The sequence below is a fragment of the Orycteropus afer genome, unplaced genomic scaffold, assembly GCF_000298275.1.
Source record: "Orycteropus afer afer isolate SDZICR_OR568_19922 unplaced genomic scaffold, OryAfe1.0 scaffold00159, whole genome shotgun sequence".
Classification (NCBI taxonomy): domain Eukaryota; kingdom Metazoa; phylum Chordata; class Mammalia; order Tubulidentata; family Orycteropodidae; genus Orycteropus; species Orycteropus afer.
In genome coordinates this window covers 5,920,358-5,938,020 of record NW_006921746.1, presented here as the reverse complement: position 1 = coordinate 5,938,020, position 17,663 = coordinate 5,920,358, and positions in this window count along the sequence as shown.

The following is a 17,663-nucleotide window of genomic DNA, read 5'->3' as shown; positions in this document are numbered from 1 at the left end:
TAATATTATATGAGGAATACAAGTTCACTATTAATTTTAATTACTGTGAAAACAGAAAACAAATTGTGATTACTCCTGGGATTTATGGCCAAGTGTGTGAGTTTTGCAAAGGAATATTTACAAATGCATAACATGACATTAATTTTGAACAATAGTTTCCAATTTTCTTAAAAACCTGGCCTTCTATCCTTGATTATCAGAAGAGTTTAGAACAGTTTATCTATCTATCTATCTATCTATCTATCTATTTAGATAGATAGATAGATAGATAGATAGACAGATAGATAGATAGATATATCTTTACATATAAAAGGATGGGCATAATGTTTTTCTCCTGTTATTTTTTCAATTGATTACAGTTACACTAGTAACAATAGCTGCATCAGAGTCATTGTCCTTTTATGCATGTATTTCCATAAGTAGTCATGGGAGAACAGAACTGTTCATTGATGCTACCTTAATTCAAGAAGTTTTCTTAATTAGTGGTAATTGGTCTGTTATAAAAATGGATGATATCTGGTCTTTATGATGCAGTTTTAATGGACTATGATAATAGCCAAAAGGAGTTCAAATTGAATGTTAAATGTGAATTAAACTAAGTTTTGAAGTCATTATCTTTGAAAGGAAATATAATGCACATCTAATCTTCCCATATTCAGACTTTTAAACTAAATGAATAAATAAACATGATTTATAGTGAAGTAGAAAGATGTAGGCTAAGTTTACACTAATATACTAAGGATGAATTTTATGATTGCAGCAAGGGTTGAAAGAAAAAATTTTCAAAAATAAAATTGTCTTTAAAATTTGGTATTTACAAAGGAAAGAACTGGTCTTCAATAATTCAAAATAAAACATAAATATTTTGGACAAATATTTTCATAGCACATGGGTTAGCATAATTAATGACAGATTAAGTAAAATAAGTGGACCATAATGACAAATCTAAGTACAGTATATGAAATAAACAAACAGACTCACTCCCTTACTGGTCTTCCTATACCAGTCATTCCATTTGAAGACGTCACCTTTCAATAATGACATCATTTCTGACTTGAAAGAGATTTCAGTTGAGTCTAAATTTTTTATTGGACAAGTGAAGAAAACAACAAAAACAAAAATAAAACTGAACTTGTGAAGAATCAGGGAGTTCTGGTAAGATAGTGGAATAGGTAGACAAACTACACAGACCCTCTTCAACAAAGATAAGTGGAACCAATTAACCAGATACAGAAGATAATCCTGGAGCCCTGAGTTTTGAAAAGAAGGCTACAGAAACTCCAACTAGTAGAAGAACCTGCGTAAAAACACCAAAAAAGGAAACATACAGAGCTGCAGTCTGTCAGCGATCATGACTGCATGGACAGCTTGGATATTATTGCCAAGTGGTGTTAAGACCCAACAATTAACTTAAAAATTAGCCCTGCTAGTCAGGGGCTGTACAGAGGACTGTGTTAGTGGCTGGTGAATAAAAAGGGAAGCAGTGAGGAGGGAGATGGAGTGAGCTGTGGATTTGGCTGTCCGGAGGGTGCAACCATTTTGAATGTTTACAAGGGGTTTGAAGATTTTAGATATTTAAAGTGACAGCATTTTCTCAGATTCCAGGGACCTAAGAATAGGCTCCACTTGCCGGGGACTGCAAGAACATACTGGACATGAAGGACTGTAAAGGTGCAATATTCCCCTTGTTACTCTTATACCCTACATCCTCTTGGTGAACAGAGGTACAGCCATCCCTCACTTCTACCCACCTTCTGGGCTGGCAGGAATTCCATCATTGTCTGTGTGCTCTGAAAGAGCCTGGGTGCCCTGCCCCACCCTGCCCAGATATTTTTCTTTCTTTCTTTATTTTTTTTAGTTTGTTTGCTTTCATCTGTTTTAAAATTATTACAAATTTTCTTTTCTTTTTTTTTCTTCCTTTTTATTCTTATTATTTTTTCTTCCCATCCCAGGTCCTAGTTTTTAACTATTTAAATCTTCCCTGTTCTTGGTCCCCCCCCCTTTTTTTTTTCTTTCTTGTGGTTCTCCTCATTCCTTGTTTTTCTTTTTGCATTTTTTCCATATTTTTCTTCATTATTCTCCTACTCTACCTCTTTTCCCTTATTCCTCCCACCCCCAGATATTCTGGGTAACTTTATTTTCTTTTTTCTATTCATATTTATTTTGGCTTTTGCAAGTACTTTAAAAATAGATATATATTTTCTCCCCTTTATTGTCTTTCCTCTTTTTTTTCCTTTTTTTTTTTTTTTGTGATTGTTCCTGTGTGTTTATGCGCTATGTGTTTTTTGTTCCCTTGCTTTTAATTTTTTGGTGATTTTTTTTCATTGTTATTTTTGTCTAACTTAATTGGAAACAGCAACTGTGACCATACAACCCAGCAATACCCTCAGCTCCTGCAGCTCCACTTACTGAAAGCCAACACCTCATTCTGTACCAACTGGCCAATGATACAAGACCACCAATAAAAACCTGACTCACAGTTAACTGCTCTTCACAAACAAATAACAGAGATCTGTGCAGCCACTCTCATTCTCTATTATACTCACCAGAAGATAGGTGGTGAGTGCACAGTATCTTGCTTACACAGATTGTTGTTGTTGTTGTCATGTGCCATCGAGTCAGACCTGACTCAGAGCGACCCCTCCTTGGGTTTCTGAGGCAGTATCACTATGGAAGTAGATTGCTCCATCTTCCTTCCAAGGAGTGGCTGGTGGGTTTGAACTGTCAGCCTTCTGGTTAGCAGTCAAGTGCCTTAGGCACTATGATAAAAGACCTTCCACTTACACAGATAAAGCCAAAAAAAAAGCAAAGAAAATTAATCACTCCAACATAAAATTACCAGTTAAATATAAATACAAAAAAAATGTCACAACATCTTGGAGACAACAGGCCATCACAGTCAACACAAAGAAGCAAGATAAAGCAGTAGAAACATGGGAGCAAGATATAGACCCAGAACACATCCCTGAGGAAGAAACAGCTTTAGGACTCCCTAATAAGGAATTCAAAAGAATTATAATTAGGTATCTTGAATGGATTGAGGGACAAATCAAGGAAAACATGGACAAAATTAAGGAAAACACAGACAAAACCCTAGAACAATTTCAGATGAGAATACAAGAACAAAATGACAAAATAAATGAAAAATTAGAAATGATACAATATCTGCAGATAGAAATCCAGAAGGTCAATAATAAATTTTCAGAAATAGGTAACACATTAAAAGGGCAAAAAAGTGGAATTGAATCAATGGAATTAATGAGATTGATGACAAATACCTCATTATCTTTTTGCATAGGGATCAATCAGAAAAAAGATCAAAACAAAATGAAGAAAGCATAAGATTCACATGGGATACCATAAAAAGGAATAATCCGCATGTAATCAGAATTCCAGAACAGGAAGAGAAAAAGAAAACCCCTAAGAAATTGTACATGATTTGTGGGTAGAGAATTTCCCTGATATGATGAAAGATGAGAATATATCCAATCAGAAAGTCCAATGAACCTCAAACATGATAGACCTCAAAAGAAAATCACCAAGACATATCATCATCAAACTCACCAAAACCAAGAACAAAGAAAGAATCATGAAAGCATCATGGGAAAAATGAAAATTTACCTACAATGGGCAGCCAATAAGACTAAGTAAGCTCTGATTTCTCAGCAGAAACCATGCAGGTGAGAAGGCACAGGGATGGTATATATAAAATGCTGAAAGAGAAAAAATTCCAACCAATAATTTTATACCCAAGAAAACTGCTCCTCAAATATCATGGTGAAATCAGGAGATTTTCAAATAAGCAGAAATTAAGAAAATTTGTTAAATCCAGACCAACCTTGCAAGAGATACTAAAAGGAGTCTTTTGAACAGAGAATAAATAATAGCAAACAACAACCAAACATTAATACATATGATGATGTAACCCAGAAACAAATGCATATATCAAAGTATTCAAAGAAAAATAAGCTTATACAATTGTAAACAGGGACTCAGAGACATCAATTGGAAAATGAAGACAACTACAAACCAAAAAGAGAGAAAGAATAGTGTAGTTACAGAACTTCTAAATGATGAGGAAGTCAAGAGAGTTGCAAGATAGAATGGACTGTTCTAATTTCAGGGAGAAAATTATAAATCACAGGGTAACCTGAAAAGAAAACGATAAACCTTCACATCACAATCAAAATAGGACAAACACAAATATTTAGCAAATACTAAGACAACAGAAGGAAGTTTGGGCAATCTACTTCTGTAGTGATACTGCTTCAGACACCCAAGAAGGGATCACTATAAGTCAGATCTGACTCAACAGCAGTGCATTTGGTTTTTGTTTTGGTTAACATAACACCAAGAAAGGAAATGATAACAGGATTCCTAAACAAGAGGACCTCAGAACAGAAAATTATATGGAACAAAGAGACAAGTAACACCACAAAAAAACCACATAACAAAGTGAGAGCAACCAATACATACTTGTCAATAATTACACTGAGTGTCAATGGATTCAATACACTGCTCAAGAGATGGAGAGTTGCATACTGGATAAGAAGACATAACCTATCCTGTCTACAAGAGACACATGTTAGAGACAAAGACAAAAATAGACTAAAAATCCAAGGTTGGAAAAAGATGTATCAAGCAAGTGGCAAGCAAAAAAGAGCAGGAGTGGCAAGATTAATTTGTGATAAAACTGACTTTAAGACAAAAACCACCATAAGAGATAAGGAAGGATATTACATAATGATTGAAGGATCACTCAAACAAGAAGATATAACCATAATAAATATCTATGTTGTTGTTGTTGTTGTTGTTGTTTGCCATCGAGTCGGCCCTGACTCATAGCGACCCCTCCTTGGGTTTCCGAGGCAGTATCACTTCGGAAGTAGGATTGCCCAACCTTCCTTCTGAGGAGTGGCTGATGGGTTTGAACCGCCAGCCTTCTGGTGAGCAGTCAGGTGCCTTAGGCACTATGCTACCTTTCCAACTCATAGCAACCCCATGCACAGCAGAACGAAACACCACCCAATCCTGCACCAGCTCCATGACCCTTGCTATACTTGAGCCCATTGTCACAGCCACCATGTCAATCCATCTCATCAAATCTATGGACCCAATGAAAGAGCCTAAAATACATAAATTAGACTTTAACACAATTGAAAAGACAAACAGATGACTCCACAGTCATATTAGGAGAATTTAATACACCACTTTCAAAGAAAGGTAGAACTGGAAAGAAACTCAACAAAGACACAGAACTAAATAATGCAATCCACCGAAATGACCTTATAGACATCCATAGAGCACTTCACCAAATAATGGTACAATATACATTTCTTTCCAGTGTACATGGAACATTCTCCAGGATAAACCACATGTTAAGCCATATAGCAAGCCTTAATAAATTTTAAAACAATGAAATACTGCAAAGCATCTTTTCTGATCACAATATTATCAAATTAGAAATCAACAAAAGGAAGATCAATGAAAAAAGAGCAAACTCATGGAAACTGAACAACACCTTCCTTAAGAACTATTGAAAAAGAGCAAAGTGGGAAGTCTCACTCTCCAGGACCTCAAAACCTACTATACAGCCACAATAGTCAAAACTGCCTGGTATCAGTACAACAACAGACACATAGACTGGTGGAATAGAATTGAGAACACAAAAATAGATCCACTTACTTATGGTAAGCTGATCTTTGACAAAGGCTGGAATCCATTAAATGGTGAATAGATTGTCTGTTTAACAAATGATGCTGTCAAAATTAGATACCTATTTGCAGAAAAATGAAACGAGATCTGTTCCTCACATCATACACATAAACTTACTTCAGGTAGATCAAAGCCTTAAATGTGAAACCTAAAACTATAAAATTCCTCAAGGAAAAACTAGGTACAAATTTAGTGGCCCTAATACCACTGTTAGATACATAGAGACAAGTATTGATTTGGGTGAAAGGGAGGGCAATGTGCCAAATGTAAGTGATCAACATAGTGGCATTGAGGAAGAGGAAGACATGGAGAGGTACATGAGAGGAATAGACAACAAAGATGAACCCTTTTGCACATACAATACTGCATTGTCAGTGATGGCAAACAGTGATCTACAGGTGGACAGATGGTTGGAAAGGCTGAACGATTAGGTATGTCTATGTAAGAGGGAGTGTGCCCATGACACACTTATATATAGGGTTGGCAGACAATGTTTTTACAAGTGCATTTGTATATTCTGTAAGAATTTCCAGGTATATAGTAGAGCTGACAAGGGACAAGTTTGAAGTCACTTCTTGGCCATAGCCAACTACCTGGAGGGAGGCAGGGAGTAGTTGGCCCTGAGGGATAGGGACCATGGTCTCAGAGGACATCAATTTAATCGGCATAACATACTACACAAAAATCATTGTTCCACATCCTATTGTGGTAAGTAGTGACTGTGATCTTAAAAGCTTGCAAGTGGCCATCTAGATGCAATGATGGGTCTCTCCTCAACCAGAACAAAGAAGAATGAAGAATACCAAAGATGCATGGAAACAATTAGTCCACGGGACTGGTACACCACACAGTCTTTAGCCTAAATGACTATGAGAACAAAGATTTAGATGGTACCTGGCTACCACTGTCAACCAGTCAGGGGGGAATCTATGCAGGAGATCCTTGATAGAGGGGGAGAACAATGTGGAATAAAACTCAAAATCACTTAAAAAAAAAAAAAAAAAAGGACCAGTTTTGCTGGTCTGATACAGTCTGGTGGAACCCCTGAGACTATGACCTCTAGGTGCCCTTCAGGTCTGGAATTGAACCCACTCCTTTGCCTGCCAGCCAAACAAAAGACAGGTGTATGAGCTGAACATTTACAACAGGTAGGTACACTCCTTGGAGAGATCAATCATGGGAGAATAGAAGGGCTGTGTATGCACAGGGAGACAGCTTGGGGTATAGGAGTGCATGGGAGGGAAGGACACAGGGAAGAGGTAACTGGGGAAGAAGTGAGAGGAGAGCTATTGCATTGTGGGAAATTGCAGTCAATGTCATGAGACAAAGTGTATGTGAACTGCTGTATGGAAAATGAATTTGCTCTGTAAACTTTCACTCAAATCACAATAAAAATTAAAGAACACAAAAACAAAAACTGAAGTCATGAAAAATCAAATGGCTTTCCCCAAAAATATTTGGTATACAGAACTAAAAGTCTGGTGTTTTTTTTTTGTTTGTTTTTGTTTGTTTGTTTTTGCCATTGAAATGTAGGACAAACCAGCATTGCAAATCACCTTTCATAAGCAAATTAACTCTTAAAATTATTTGTAGAATCTTAATTCAGTTACTTATAGATGTAGTTTTATACTCTTCCCATGGCCCTATTGGACCTTGGACAATATTTTAAATTCCCAAATCTTCACATTCTAAATATATAATTTATTTATAATGAGACTCACTAAAGAGGTGAGAATGAGAGATTGTGAAGCAAAGTGCCAGCATTTCCTGTTACATAGTAGTAGCTCAATAATCAGCAATCCTAGAAAGTCTACCATGTGAAGTAAGAATAAACATCATAAAATATAGAAGTTGCTGGCTTATTTTATATTTTCCCTACATTTATTTTTTTGGCTTATTTTCTGTTTATATGTTATTTTTCTTTCATCAGAACACTGGCCTGGAAAGCTACTTTGATAATTCCATTCCTGGTTCTTGCCATGATTCAGTGATCCCTCCTTACTGTGGCTTGACACCATTACTGATAAAAGATACAGACTTTGTGCATGAGGTGAATCTACAGGTACTCAGGATTTAAAACTCCTGGTTAATATCTGCTAAGAACCATATCTAAATTATGATCATTCACACTGTTATACCCATGTACTATATAACAAGACCAAAACTTTTGGTTATGAAAATAATTATCATTATGCATTATTATGAAAAGTAATAATAGCTGTTAGGCATGAAAGAATAAACTAGGGAGAAAACTTATATCCTTGAGTTTTGTATAAATTCTATTTTACTTATTCTGAGGATAAGATAAAAGAAAATATACCATAAGGAAAATAGGAGGATAATCACACCCTGGAAGATTCCATGTGGGACTTATCCCTACTCAAGAGATGGAATTCAGAGTTTGTCAAAAAGATATCAAAGCAATAATTCAGAGATCCAGTAACATACAATATATATATGCCACAAAAATATGTAACCTATTGTAGACCACTGCCCTTTGAATCAAAATTTCAAAAATAGGTGCCAGGGATGTCTATAACTTATTCTCCCTGTGAAGATATAATAAATTAGCATATATATATATTTTTTTTTTCTCAATAGTTCTGTGACTCATATTGGGGAGACAATTAGCTTCTGCAGTTCCTTTAGGACTATGGAGTTGATGCCTTTGAATTGTTGTTTTGACCAAGAATATCAGTGGATGCCAGAAGAACAAATAAATATGTTCTGGAAGACATGCAGTCAGAATGCTCCTTAGAAGTTAGAATGGCCAGACTTCATCTTACCTATTTTGGGCATGTTTGGTCATGTTGTCAGAAGGCACCAGATATAGAGAAGCACATCACAGTAAATTAGAGGGTCAATGATAAAGGGGAAAACCCTCAATGACATGGATTGGCACAGTGCCTGCAATGATGGGCCCAAGCATAACAAGGATAGTGAGTACAGTGCAGGAAAGGGCAGTGTTTTGTTCTGTTGTACATAGGATCATTATGAGTCAGAGCCAACTCGATGGCACCTAACAATCACAACAATCTTTGTGAGAGCAGATTGCCAGTTCTTTCTTCTGTGGACCCACTAGGTAGATTCAAGCCTCTAGGTGGATTTGAACCTCAGGGTTGTGTTTGAACCACTAACATTTCTGTTAACAGTCGAGTGCTTAGTTATTGGCCACCAGGGCTCCTTATAACCTCAATATAAATATATAAAATAGGTCATATTATTATTCTCATTTTGCAAAAAAGAAGACCGTTAATGACCAAAGGCTTGTTACTATTAGTGGCAGAAACAGAAACAGGTCCATCACTTATGAAATCCTGAGCTCTCAGCCAAAACTTGATACTATGGTACTACCTCCTTTTCTCTTTCTCTGTGTATGGAGCTCTGGTGACATAGTGCCTAGGGCATTTGACTGCTAACCAGAAGGTTGTTAGCTTTGCAGAAGAAAGATGGGACAATCTACTTCTGTAAAGATTTACTACCTCGGAAACTCAGAGTGGGTTGCTATGAGTCAGAATCGATGTGATGGTATGGAGTTTGGTTTTTTGGTGTGTGCATGTATATATGTGTGTGCATGTTTATATGTATGTGTATATATATAATTTATATTATAGTTGTCTAATCCAGGTGATATAAACATGGGAGATATGCATTACAGTTGATGTTCAGTATGAGATATCCCTTGAGAAATTGATTTCATGTGTTCTTTATCTTAGCTGCTAAAACTTTCCATTATTTAGAATGCAATAAAGACATGTTTTATTAATCTCTGTGTCTGAGGTTTAGATCTGAAAGTATTTTCAAACTTGGAAAAATGTTGGATATTTTTTTAGATTTTGAGGTATATATATATGATGGAATATAATTTTTTGAGTAAAAGCTTCACTATAATTTTCTCCCCATGCATGAGCTACAGGCAGAAAAGATGCAGATAGAATAGAAATTAAAGAAGCATCAGAGTAGAGAAGCTAGGAGCAAGCAGAAATTCAGCTCCAGTAAAAGAATGGCTGATCCATCTGTCTTTTTCTCTGAAGTTTTGATCTAAAGGGATAACAACAAAAAGAGACTGAAGAGGAAAAGAAAATCTTGATCCAATAAGAGGAAAATGAAATGCAAGTTAAATAATGTCTTCCATTAAAAATAACCCAAATAAGAAACTAGGATGGAGTCACCAGATAAACAACAGAACATTTGTTAGATTCTTAAATGAGAATAGAGGAAACCTTCATTTTTGACATAGGCATCTTTTAATTCACTCATGACACCAACTGATCAGATGCTCTGATCATTATTAATACACTCTAGGGCAAACTCATTTGATATTTTCACTAGAAATAAAAAGAGATGTTTGGAATTATTTAAAAAGAGACCTATTAAAAAATTGAATCTGTCTTGGCTGTGTGAAGAATGTTAATTTCATTCATTTGGGGAAACTTACTAATCATGATACATATAAATGGAGTTCAGTTTACTGAATTATACAGATACTCAGAACAAGGAAATAATTTTACACTACCTAGGGGATGGTTAGCTTGACCACAAAAGCAAAGGAATGCTAATGGTAGATATTACATGTATTTATCAAATATTCATTAAGATCGATGATATGTTGACAGTATGAGGATGGCTTTACAAGGGGACTTACTTCAGAGATTTGAAGTATTGTTGTTAGGTGCTTTCAAGTTGGCTCTGACTCATAGCAACCCTATGTATGACGAATGAAAACTGTCCGGTCTTGTGCTATCCTCACAATCCTTGCTATACCTGAGCCCATTGTTGCAGCCACTGTGTCAATCCATCTTATTTTATTTATCCATCTTCCCTTTTTTTCGTGATCCTCTGCTTTACCATGCATGTTATCTTTCTCTAGGGACTAGTCCCTTCTGACAACATGACCAAAGTATGTGAGATGAAGTCTGGCCATTCTTGCTTCCAAGGAGTATTCTGGCTACACTTCTTCTAGGACAGATTTATTCATTCTTGTGGTTGTCCAACATATTTTCAATATTCATTGCCAACATCACAATTCAAAGGCTTTATTTCTCCTTGTTGTTGTTGTTAGATGCCGTCGAGTGGTCTCCAACTCATAGCTACCCTATGCACAGCAGAATGAAACACCGCCAGATCCCGTGCAAGCTCCATGATGCCTGCTATACTTGACCCCATTGTCGCAGCTACTGTGTCAATTCATCTCCTTGAGGGCCTTCCCCTCCTTCGTCAACCTTCAACCTTACCAAGCATAACATCCTTCTCCAGGGACATGGTCCCTTCTGGCAACATAACCAAAGTATGTGAGACAAAATCTGGCCATTCCCACTTCCAAGGAACATTCAGGCTGCATTTCTTCCAGGAGAGATTTGTTAGTTCTTTTAGCAGTCCATGGTACTTTCAGCATTCTTCACCAGCACCACACCTCAAAAGCATCAATTCTTTGGTCTTCTTTATTCATTGTTCAGCTCCCACATGCATATGAGAAGATTGAAAATATCATGGCTTGTGTCAGACACACCTTATTTCTCCTTTGTTGTTGTTTGTTGTGCCACTGAGTCAGACCCGACTTATAGTAACTCCTCCTTGGCTGAAAGCACAGAATACCAGAAAGATGTTTACATGTGTTTTTATTGTCTTTGTAAAGGCATTCGACTGTGTCGATCATAACAAATTTTGGATAACATTGTGAAGAATGGGGGAATTCAAAATCTTTAATTGTTTTCATGAGGAAACTGTACATAGATCATATTTGATCAGAACAAGGGGATAATGTTTGGTTTAAAAACCAGGAGGATGTGCATCTGTGTTATATCCTTTCATCATATTTTTCAAGTTGTATCCTTAGCAAATAATCTGAGAATCTAGATTGTATGAAGAAAAACATGGACTCAACTTTGGACAGACAGACCAATGAGGTGAAAAATAACACCAGGGGGATATGTACTCTTTAGAACAATCCACCATAAGAGTTCAAACCTGCATCATTTGCTCAAGGATAGGTAGAGCTCAGAAGGCAGGAAGGGATAGGACAAAGGGAAATGGTAACTCTAAGGAGGAAGTGGGAAGAGTGCTGCTATATTTTGGGGACTTCAATCAATGCTATGAAACACAATGTGTGTGAACTTTTGAATGGAAAACCAATTTGCTCTGCAAACTTTCACCCAAATCACAATTTAAAAAAAAAAAAAAAATGGCTTGTGTGTGGGTTTCTGACTGTTCTGCTTCCCGGAAACAGTCCTTAACACCTGAAGTGGAGCTGGCAGCCTCTTCGTGGGAGTCTGTCCTGGTTGCCTTGCTCTCTCTGGGGCTTTTTTTTTCCCAATGTTTTTAAATATTTTTACTGAGTTTTCGTGAAAGTTTACACAGCATTTTAGGTTCTTTTCTGAAAATTTTCATCCAAATTTTTCAGGGATATTGTTGCTGTGTTGTTGTTATGTGCCATCGAGTCTGACCCAACTCATAGTGACCCCTCCTTGGGTTTCCAAGGCAGTATCACTACGGAAGTAGATTGCCCTATCTTCCTTCCGAGGAGTGGCTGGTGGGTTTGAACCACATGTCAACATTCTCTTTCATTGTTCCCTTTCCAGTATTCTACTTTCCTTGTCCCCTTAGCTTCTTTTTATTTTTAAGACATTGTTGGCCTTTTGCTCTCATACTTGATGGTTTTGAAGAAGGGCACAGATCTTATGGGTAATATCCTTTATTTTGTGTGTCACTCAACTATTTCATTGAAGGTGATCTCAGGGTGGTGATTCTTTTTATCAGACTGTTATTCTCTACTGTTTTGTGGGTGATGTTTTGCCCTGTCATCTCAATTTTATAATGCATCTAAAACAATTTGTTGATTTTCAGGTTATCAGCACTTTTCTTGTGGAGATGAGAGTGAACACTTTAAACACAGGAAGTGATCACCTACTTTTACACCTTGGATTTCCTTTCTTCCTGGAAACTACTCTGTTTTCAGTTTTCTTTCTATCTTATAAGTAAGTCTCCTCTTCTCCTTTTACTGGAACCTCCTTCATTCCTGACTTCATAGCGTTTCCTCAGAATATGGTCCTCTCCTTTTCATTTTCTGTTCTTACTTCTTGAAATAGTAGATCTAAAATACAACTCACATACTTATATATGAGTATAGACATTTCCATCTATACTCCCTCTTTTCCCTATCCACTCACAATGTCTACTTTTATGTCTAGTAGTTATCTCAAATGTGTTATGGCCAAAAGAAGACATTTTAATTTCCTGAACCCAAATTCCTCCCCTTCCTACCTATCTTGAATAATGACATTACTCAAATTCACCAGAACAAATGCCTAGAAATCATCTCTATTTCCTTTATACTCCTCACACTTAAATTCTCATCTATCAGCAAGTTCACTGGAACTTTATTTAAGCTGTATCTCAAATCTAACAACTTTCTGCCAACTTTATGACTACCCATCTCATTCAAGCTTCCAGCACCAGCTCTTGACTAAACAACTACAATGGTCTCCTAACTGATGGCCCATCTCTATTCTTTCCCCATGTGGTAACACCACACAGAGTTTAGAATGATCTTGAAGAACTTACAATCAGAAAATGCCATTCTTCTGTTCAAAATTCTCCATGGCTGTTATATAAAATAAAACCCAAGGCTGTCATATATAAAATAAAACCCAAAGTCCTGATAAAGGCCTAGAGCCTTTATCTAGAGCCCTATATCTCTCTTAGCCATATCTCTTATACTATACAGCTATGCATCACTTAATATCCACTATACATTGCATGAGATAAGACATTATATGATTTGGGCATTGTGTGAACACTGTATTAAAACCTCATGTGAACCTGCTTCCAGTTATCCTCTTGTCACTGCTGTTGCCTCAGCTGCTGTTGGAGCTGCTGCTAGCAGAGACTGGAGAAACTGGCTGCTACAGCATCAACTGAAAGAGTGGTGGGCTGCATGAGCAGAGGGAAAGTAAGCCAGCAAAGAAAGAGCAGAAGTTGCCCACCCCTCACCCATTATTCTTCGACCTGCCTGCCTGGACTCTGGAAAAATTCTTGAGAGACAGCACCTAGAGCATGTCCTCTACCTCATCTGTGTGTATCCCACTCATGGACCAATGCTGCAACAAGATGAGGTTACGGACTTTAAATCCATTAACCCACTGCCATAGAGTTGATTCTGACTCACAGTGGCCATCAAGAACAGAGTACAACTGCCCTGTAGGGTTTCTAAGGCTGTAAATTTTTATGGAAGCCTACTGCCTCATTTTTCTCCCTCAGAGCAGCTGGTGGGTTCAAACCACGTACCTTTTCATTATAGTCAAATGCTTTAACCACTGTACCACCAGAGCTCTTACTGGTTTTTAAACCAATTAGGGGGAAATAATAAACAAGAAGAGAGCTACTTCTCCTATAAAAACAAAACACAACAGAAGAAAATGAAATGGTATGGGACCATGAAGTATATGGTTCTTGTTATATGAATGGCATATGAATGTTACCCAGACAATAAAGGACACATGCCTGTACTTATACTGTTTTAGCCATGGTGGCTGTTAGGTACAGTATATCTTGCTTTTCTTCAGAGATTGAAATTTATGCTTATCTCTTCCTAGATGCTATTTTTCCAGAGAACACCATATTTTTCTCTCTCACTTTATTCTACTCCCTGCTCAGATATAAGGTTTTTTGAATATCCTTCGATGAACACTTTAATTAAACAATTCTCTCATTTATATTACTCAAAGACAATAACCACAGTCAGATAATACAGAGTACAATGCACAAGAGGACTAGGAAGAAGGACATGACCAGGTAAACTACTGAACAAATTGGCCTCTGAAAACTTTATGAATAGCAGGGGAACACTGTCTGATATAGTGCCTAAAAATGAGTGCCTCAGGTTGGAAGACACTCAAAATATGACTAGGAAAGAGTTTCTTCCTCAAAGTAGCATTGACCTTAATGATATAGATTGAGTAAAGTTTTCAGGACCTCCATTTGCTGATGGGGTACAACTCAAAATGGGAAGAAATAACTGCAAACATCCATTAATAGTTGGAATGTAAAGTGTACAAAGTATGAATGTAGGAAAATTGAAAGTTGTCAAAAATGAAATAGAATGCATAAAGATCAATATACAAGGCCTTAGTGAGCTGAAATGGACTGGTATTGGCCATTTTGAATTGGAAAATCATATGGTCTACTATTCTAGGAATGACAAATTAAAGAGGAATGATGTCATAGTTCTAAATAACAGTGGACATTAATAAGCAAAGTTTATTAGAAATATACTCTCAGAATTTTACATACTGTAGATGACTTCATTTTTGTTAAAATACTATAATCTATTGCATATTTCGGGAGCTCTGGTAGCATAGTGGCTAAAGCACTTGACTGCTAACCAGAAGGCTGGTGGTTCAAACCCACCAGCCACTCCTCGGAAGGAAGGTTGGGCAATCCTACTTCTGTAGTGATACTGCCTCGGAAACCCAAGGAGGGGTCGCTATGAGTCGGGGCCGACTCAATGGCACATAACAACAACAACAACAACAACATTGCATATTTCCTATCCAATATTTCTGGCATCTTCAATATATATTGTGTTGGAAATAATTGTGTAACAGGCATCACTGGAAAATTATTTCCTGGCAAGAATAGAGTTCTATGATGCTATTAATATCATCTAAACTCTATAAAAAGTGACATCTTGCATTATTTGGACATTTTTATTTATTAATTCTAGCAAAACTATCGTGACAAATTTTCATTAAAATATACTAATAATATTTATTAAAAATTCTAGATATAAAGAAACCGAAGTTTTAATTTAACTTTTTAATGGGATGTCAGAGGTATTATTTTCATACAGAATGTAGTGTGCAAAATGTAGTCTCTTCTGAATAAACCAACTATATCAATGATTTAGCAGAATAAGTTATTTTTCAATGATTCTGACTATAGCTAGTATTTGAGCTTTAAGCACTGTGATTTCAGGATTTTACCTAATGGCACATATGAATCACTCAGGGCTGGTAAAAAAAACATGCACAATGTGTTCAATAGTGATTCCCTTTACAGTAATGAAAACATTCTCTAAGGCAAATGTCATGAAAAGGTCCAATCATCACTTTAAGATATAACAGCATTTTTCTTAAAACACAGAGCATGGGGAAAATTCTACTCCTTATAAGGAAGATCATTAACCAAATGACTGCTATAGCATATCACAATAAGACTTGCTAGGCACTGGTGAGCCAAGCTTAAACTTTGATAGTGAAACCTGTTACACATAATTAAATATGGATCCTTCCTAATCAATAGTGAGGGCATAATTACTTTTCTCAAGGTTAGTTAGGCAGAGTTGTTGAGGGGATAGAAGCAAGAGTGAAGGGAATCAAAAAGACAAGAGAATCAAGACAATCATGACAAAAGAATCATGCATTTGGAGCTGAGGAGGTTATTAGGAGCTTTGACATTTTTGAAACCCAGATTGCAATTTGATTGGTAGTCTCCTTAGAGAAGTATTAGGCAAGGTCAAGAAGGCCTATTCGAACTGATGCGTACATTTAAGCAATGACTCTGATTCACAAACTTGCTCAATATTAGCTGCCAGAAAGTTGTTCATGTCCTTGAATAAAAACATTGTACATGAACATCTCTGGAACTTATTGCCCAATTCTGGCTTTTAAAAAATGTCACCATTTCTCTATGGAAACTATTAGTGATCTATTAATGGATGATTCCAACAGTGAGGAACCAAAACAGTTTTAATCACTAACTGAGTCATTGGGAAAAGAAATAGGTACCTAAGTATGTGTTATTGTTAGGGGTCATTGAGTTTGATTCAACTTATAGTGACTCATACAGTAGCATGATCTTACACCATCATCGTAATTGTCATGCTTGACCCATTGTTGCAGCCATCAGGTCATTCCATCTCATTCAGGGCTTTCCTAGTTTTTACTAACTCTCTGCTTTATTAGGCATGATGTCTTTCTCCAGAGACTGGTCCCTCCTGATAATATAACCAATATATGAAGTCTGGCCTTTCTTGCTTCTCAGAAGCATTCTGGCTGTATTCTCCTGAGACGAAATGCGTGTAGGTGTTTGTAAAGATGTCCTCTTCAAATCAGATCCCTGTGAGGGAGGAACAATGAGAACAGCACAAAGCTTAGTCTTATCCAACATGTGGGCTGATTAATATTTTGAGAAATATTCCTAAAATATATTTTTTCTCCTTTCCTTCCCTAAGTATTTATTTTATAACTCCTATCAGCCAAGTTTTGAATATAAAAAATAAATTATTTATATGAAAAATATATATGATGATGATGATGATGATGATAAAACCAATGATGAGTGTCTGTCAAGTGCCATCAGATGTCTAAGAAGGTCTATATTAAACAACAGAAAAATGATGGCTTAAGCTGTTAGTCATGTAAGATTATAATACTATTTGTGTATCAGACTTTAGATAGGAGAAGGTATGTAGGGATTTTGAATTTTTTCCTGGAACAAACAATGGGATTTTCAGTTACAGAAGGATAATATTTTACTCAAAGATTTTATCCCCAAACATACCTAATAAAATTTCTTCTCCTGGAGATATTTTTTTTTCCCTAGGAAGCTTATAGCATTTTCACAAGCTGAAATTAAAGTACTTGTTTTGTTACTTTTTTTTTTCCCCAAAATTTTGTTCTTTAAGAGGCCTAGAAAAACAAATTATTGCTTTTATTAGAAAATGAACATATTATGTTTAGTAACTATTATGAAGTGACCAAAGCTTGATCAGAGAAAATAGGTATAAAACCTTTAAAATTAAATAAGGCCTGAGAAAGGTAAGTCTTTTGGGTATTGGGTACCCAAATTCTTTTATTTATTTATTTTTAATATAAAGCACCAACATCAATTTTATTTTACTCATTGGAATTTTCCACAGAGGGTTACACTTAAAAAAAAAAAAAAAAAAA